We start from the raw sequence: 6,583 nt of genomic DNA on the forward strand, positions 1-6,583 counted from the left end.
CCTACTCCTTGGGACAGGCAGCACCTGGCCCAGGAGGACCTCTCTGGTGGAGTTACTGGAGGGTGTACCACCATAGAAAACCTACCTGCTGCATTTGGTAATTCAGTTGGAGCTGATCTTCCCATTGAGTTAGTAGTGACCCAATACCTGAGAGTGGCACTAGAGCTGCTGTGCTTCTTGAGTTGCTATGTTTTCAATAAGATGTAAAAGCAATCTTGTGGTCTTTGAATAGCCTCTGGCACTTTTCATAACAGTCAATGAGTTTGACCCTACGTCCTAGCTAAATTCCAGCTTGGATAATTATGTTCCACCTCCATAAATTCCCTGATAATTTCAATTGGTTAAGGGATTCTCCTTCACTTCCTGTTCTAGGCATTATGTTGTAATCTTCATTTGTTACAAGATATTTAATGAGACACTCACATTCTGCATTTGCAAGATGTGAAGAGTACTGAAGCAGAGACTAAGGGTACGTCTATACTACCCGCTGGATCGGCGGGTAGTGTTCGATGTATTGGGGCTCAATTATTCATGTCTCGTCTAGAGTGTCTGTAATTTAACAGCTCTGATCTACCCCAAAGGACTCCATACAACTGTTTTGTGAGTCAGAAAGTTGTCTACCAAGGAACAGGTGTATCGCAATCCTGTTCTGGTGTCTGCACCACAGAAACCACCAGAATAATTGTCCTTTTTTGGCAGCCATGACAAAGCAGCCAGGGACAGTCTACAATAATCAAACAGCCTAGAGAGGGTTACTTTGGAATATAGGTGAAGCTTGAGGTGCTGCTATTCTATTATGTCAAAAAAATCAGGTCATGGGCAAGGTGACACTGTGGATTCCACCTTTTATCTTGATGGAGGTAGGTTTACATATGTTTCAATTTGCAAGGGAAAACTTATAACTCATGTCTGACTAAAGCATATCTTCCAGCACGGCATCCAGTCTGTATTTGAAAATATCACGAGATGCGGAAACTACCATTTCTGTTTGTGGTCTGTTCCAATGATTAGCCACCCTCACGGTTAAAATCGTGTGCCTAATTTCTAATTTGAATTTGTCTGGCATTAGCTTCCAGCTATTGGTTCATATTATGCCTTTCACTGCTAGATTAAAGAGCTCTTTAGAACCTGCTATTTTCTCCCATTGAAGGTTATTTATATACTGTAAAAAAGTCACCTCTGAATCTTCTTTTTGGTAAACTGAACAGACTGAGCTCTTTAAGTCTCTCACTGTGAGGTGTTTTTTCCAGCCTTCAAATGATTTTTTGGCTCTTTTTTACACCCTCTTCAATTTTTCAATATCCTTTTTAAAATGTGGCCACCAGAACAATACACAGTGTTCCACTATCAGTCTCACCAATGCAATATACAGAGGTAAAATCACCCCCCTGTCTACTCACTATTCTCCTGTTTATACATCAAGAACCACCTTATCCCTTTTTACCACAGCTTTGCACGGGAGCTCATGTTGAGCTGCTTGTCCTCTACGACTCCTTACATTATTTTCAGAGTTGCTGCTTTCCCCCATTCTGTAGGTATGGCCTGCATTGCTTGTTCCTAGATGTATAAGTTTGCATTTGGCTGTATTAAAGTGCCTTTTGTTTAAATGGGTCCAGCTTACCATGTGAGCTAGATCATTCTGTATCATTGCCTGTCCTCATCGGTATTTACCACTCTGACAATCTTTCTGTCATCTGAAAATGTTATCAGCAGTGATTTTACATTTACTTCCAGATCATTGATTAAAATGTTGAACTGCATCAGGCGTAGAACTGATCCCTGCAGGACCCCAGTAGAAATACCCACATTTGATGACGGCTGCCCTTTAACAACTATTTTCTGAAATCTTTCAGTTAGTCAGTCCTTAATCCATCTCATGTTTACTTGATTGATATTGTGCTGATTTTTTAAATCAGAATGTCATGGGGAGCCCAGGACCAAAATAACAGGAGGTGCAGCAGGTCTGGTTTGAACTACATGGTAGAACTCGGTGGGGAGAGAAGCCCAGGATTTGAATTGTAGCAGGCTGAAGACCATGTTAAAGGTCTTCAGTGCAATATAGGCTTGAGAAAACATGCACAGCCCTTGCTTGCCATATGCTCAGTTCCTGTGAGTTAGTACCTCGTAGTAAATATTAACCCTTTTTTCTTGTATATTAAATTCATTTGCATATTAACTACTCCCCCCCCCCCGAATCTTTTACAATATTAGCAAAGAGTGTGTCTGAATTCTAAGGCCCAGATGTTGGTTCTTAACCTACGAATGACCTGTACTTAGGAACTTCATGTGATCTAGTACTGGACTGTATTTCCTTATTGCTGGTGCCTCCAAGTCTGTGGGAATAGGGATGTATAGGGAAAAGACCCTTCCAGCTGCTAAATAGTGTCTATAGAAATCAGGACTGTCAATTAATCGCAGTTAACTCACGCGATTAACTAAAAAAAATTAACCATGATTAATCGCACTGTTAAACAATAGAATACCAATTGAAATGTGTTAAATATTTTGGATGTTTTTCTACATTTTCAAATATATTGATTTCTATTACAACGTAGAATACAAAGTGTACAGTGCTCACTTTATATTATTATTTTTATTACAAATATTTGCAACTGTAAAAATGATAAACAAAATAGTATTTTTCAATTCACCTCATACAAGTACTGTAGTGCAATCTCTTTATTTTGAAAGTGTAATTTACAAATGTAGATTTTTTTTGTTACATAACTTACTCAAAAACAAAACAATGTAAAACTTTAGAGTAGGGGTAGGCAACCTATGGCATGGGTGCCAAAGGCGGCATGCGAGCTGATTTTCAGTGGCACGCACACTGCCCGGGTCCTGGCCACAGGTCCGGGGGGGCGGAGGGGGGGGGCTCTGCATTTTAATTTAGTTTTAAATGAAGTTTCTTAAACATTTTAAAAACCTTATTTACTTTACATACAACAATAGTTTAGTTATATATTATAGACTTATAGAAAAAGACCTTCTAAAAACGTTAAAATGTATTACTGGCACACGAAACCTTAAATTAGAGTGAATAAATGAAGACTCGGCACATCACTTCTGAAAGGTTGCCGACCCCTGCTTTAGAGCCTACAAATCCACACAGTCCTACTTCTTGTGCAGATATTTGTAATAAAATATAAATATAAAGTGAGCACTGTACACTTTGTATTCTATTGTAATTGAAATCAATATATTTGGAAATGTAGAAAAAAAATCAAAAAATATTTACATAGATAGTATTCTATTATTAACAGCACAATTAGTTGTGATTAATGTTTTTAATTGCTTGACAGACCTAATAGAAACATGGTATAAACAAGACTAGGTAATTGGTAAAGGGTTCCTATGATTTAATTACATTCTATGATTGATAAGAGGTACTTGTTATTGCAGAAGTTTTCTGTAATGGGTGAAATAAGGATCTATTGAAAGATGTTTTTAACTCAGTAAAAACTGACAGTTTTCACAGCTGTCAATAATAATGACCGAATTAGAATTCCTTTTAGCTTATCAATCATGTAACCTAAAGATTCCAAGAAATTCCATAAGTAATTAGGAAAAACTAAAATGTCAAATCAGAACACACAGTAAAATTAATCATGGGAAAACAATTTTCCCTCCAAAAAGGAGTTTCCTTTGTCTCACCCCCATAAAAGGAAAAGGGTTGAAAAGTTATGTTGGGAATGAACACTGTCGGCACTCCACCAGGTACTGAAGAAGGGACCAATGTGCCTTCTCTTCACTATCTACAGGGGGTGGTAAAATACGCTTTCCTTCTGTATAGTGCTCTGCTAATCTCTGATTGTTAATCTTTCATTAAATAATTCCATTTGAGCCCATTATGAGAATCTTGAATCGTTATTAACTTCAATCATGCAACACCAAGGAACTGGGTTGCTGCTTATACCCAGAAAGCTATAATAAACACCTACTAACAAAAGTGGCTTATTGTCTGCAAAGAGGAAAGATTGATCAGGGCTTCCCTACACTTGAAATGCTACTGCACCTCTGTAGTGTGTCAATTTAGACACTACCTACACCAACAGGAGTGGTTCTCCTGTTGACAAAGGATGATAATTCACCTCCCCCAAAAGTTGGTAGCTAGGTCAACAGAAGAATTCTTCCATTGACCTAACACTGTCTACACTGGGGGATAGGTTAGCTTAACTATTTCACTCAGGGTGTCAACCTAATTTTTTAGTGTAGACCAGGCCTTAGCTGCAAAAGGAATAAGCAGGGAGAGCAAGGAAACCAGTGGAGCATTTCCCAAGTATTCAAGTTGAGGCAAATTGCTCAGCTCCAATTTTACATAACAGTTTTAGCTTTCATACAAACTGTATCTCAAAACACTTGACAAAGTTGCATACACCTCTACCCCGATATAACGTGGGTTAGCATACAACGCGGTAAAGCTCTGACATGCTGCTCTGAGCAGCGTGTTAATGGTGCTGGGCCAGGCCGGGGCTGAGGGGTTTGATAAGGGGTAGAGAGTATCGGGGGCGGTCAGGGGCTCCCTCTCCCAGGATCTAGGGGGCAGGAGCTGTGGGATGGCACTTTTGGGGGGGCCCGCAGTCCCAGAGTGGTCTGGGTGATTAGCAGGGTGCCGGGAGCAGCCTACTCTGCTTCCCTCACCCCGGCTCCAGCTGTGTCACTTGGGGGAGGGGGCTTGGGGGAAGGGATTCCCCTGCACTCACCAGCAGCAGTGGAAGCGGAGCAGCCCAGCCCCAGCCCGCTCCACTCTGCCAGCTCCCAGACGCAGCGCTCCGCTTCCCACCGCAGGTGAGTATGGGGGCTTCCTTTCCCTAACCTCCCTGCACTCACCTGTGGCGGGAAGCGGAGCACCGCAGCTGGAAGGTGGCAGAGTGGAGCGGGCTGGGACCACGTCTCTCTGCTTCCTGTCGCCGGTGAGTGCGGAGGGTGTGCTTTCCCCAACCTCCCCGCACTCACCAGCATTGGGAAGCAGAGCAGGCCAGCCCCAGCCCACTCTACTCTGCCAGTTCCCAGCCGTGACGCTCTGCTTCCCACCGCAGGTGAGTGCAGGGGAACATCCTTTCCCCACCTCCCCGCACTCACTGATGGTGGGAAGTGGAGTGCTGCGGCTGGTAGCTGGCGGAGTAAAGTGGACTGGGGCCAGGCTGCTCCGCTTCCTGCTGCTGCTGGTGAGTGCCTGTCAGGGGGCGGGGGCAGGGGGGTGGATAGGGGTTGGAGCAGTCAGGGGACAGGAGAGTTGGGTAGGGGGTGGGGTCCTGGGGGTGATTAGGGATGTGGGGTCTCTGGAGGGGGTGGTCAGGGAACAAGGAACAAGGAGGGGCAAAGCAAGTTTGATATAATGTGGTCTCACCCATAACGTGGTGAGTTTTTTTGTCTCTGGAGGACTGCGTTATATCGGGGTAGAGGTGTAATCTACTTACCACACATCATTAAATAATATATCAAAGCACAGGGAGAAGATGAGAGCCAGAAGCAAGGGAGAAAAAGTAGTTTTTTTCAACTGAGTTGTGTAAGAGGGTTTGGAGAGACAGAGAGACATAGGCCTTGGCTACACTTGTGAGTTACAGCGCAATAAAGCAGCCCTGGGCACCCTAGCTCACTCCCCGTCCACACTAGCAAGGCACGTAGAGCACTCTGACTCTGCAGCCACAGCGCTGCTGGTACTCCACCTCGGCGAGTGGAATAACATTTGCTGCACTCCCGCTGGAGCACTGCGTTGCCAGTGTGAACAACATGTTGCATTACTGCACTATGATCAGCCTCTGGAAATGTCCCATAATCTCCTTAAGTCAAGTGGCCACTCTTGTCATTGTTGTGAAATTGCTGCAGGAATGCGGAAATGCCCTTTTAAATCTCCATTTTGGAGAAGCTGGCTGCTTATCAGCTCCAAGGAAAAGTGAGACAGTGAGAGAGAGATGGGGAGGGAAGGGGGGTCTGAACTTACAAGACAGCATGCTGACACACTTTCAGCACCTCAAAACCCCACTCTCTCCCCCCACATACACACAACACACTCCTTGTCACTCTCCACCCCCCACCCCGATTTGAAATGCACGTTGCAGTCACTTGAATGCTGGGATAGCTGCCCATAATGCACCGCTCCCAATGCCGCTGCAAGTGCCGCAAATGTGGCAACGCCAGTGCGCTTGAAGCTGTCAGTGTGGACAGATTGCAGCGCTTTCCCTATTGCACACTATGAAGACGGGTTTAACTCACAGCGCTCTACATCTGTAAGTGTAGCCATGCCCACAAGAAGCTGCCTGTTTCAAATGGCAGGAGCTACAAAGGAGAAAGTTCTTGAACCTGCAGTGGCAATATTATGTGAACCAACAAATATATGCTTGTTGCTAGAGGACTGAAGGAAGCAGGGAGGGGAGAAGAGACAGATGAGGACTGAGAAGATGATTTCCTGTTAACTCTTGATAAACTATATGTGTAAAAGTTTTGTATCTTTGGCTGAAGGCTCGTGATGGAGAGAACACCTGTCATATACATGTATCTGGTGAATTGTAATTCTGCTAAGAGAGATTGAGCCTGAGGCAAAGATCCCACTGAAGTCAACAGGAATTTTACCAGAACAAAG

Source organism: Mauremys reevesii, linkage group 4 (genome assembly GCF_016161935.1).
Source record: "Mauremys reevesii isolate NIE-2019 linkage group 4, ASM1616193v1, whole genome shotgun sequence".
NCBI lineage: Eukaryota > Metazoa > Chordata > Testudines > Geoemydidae > Mauremys > Mauremys reevesii.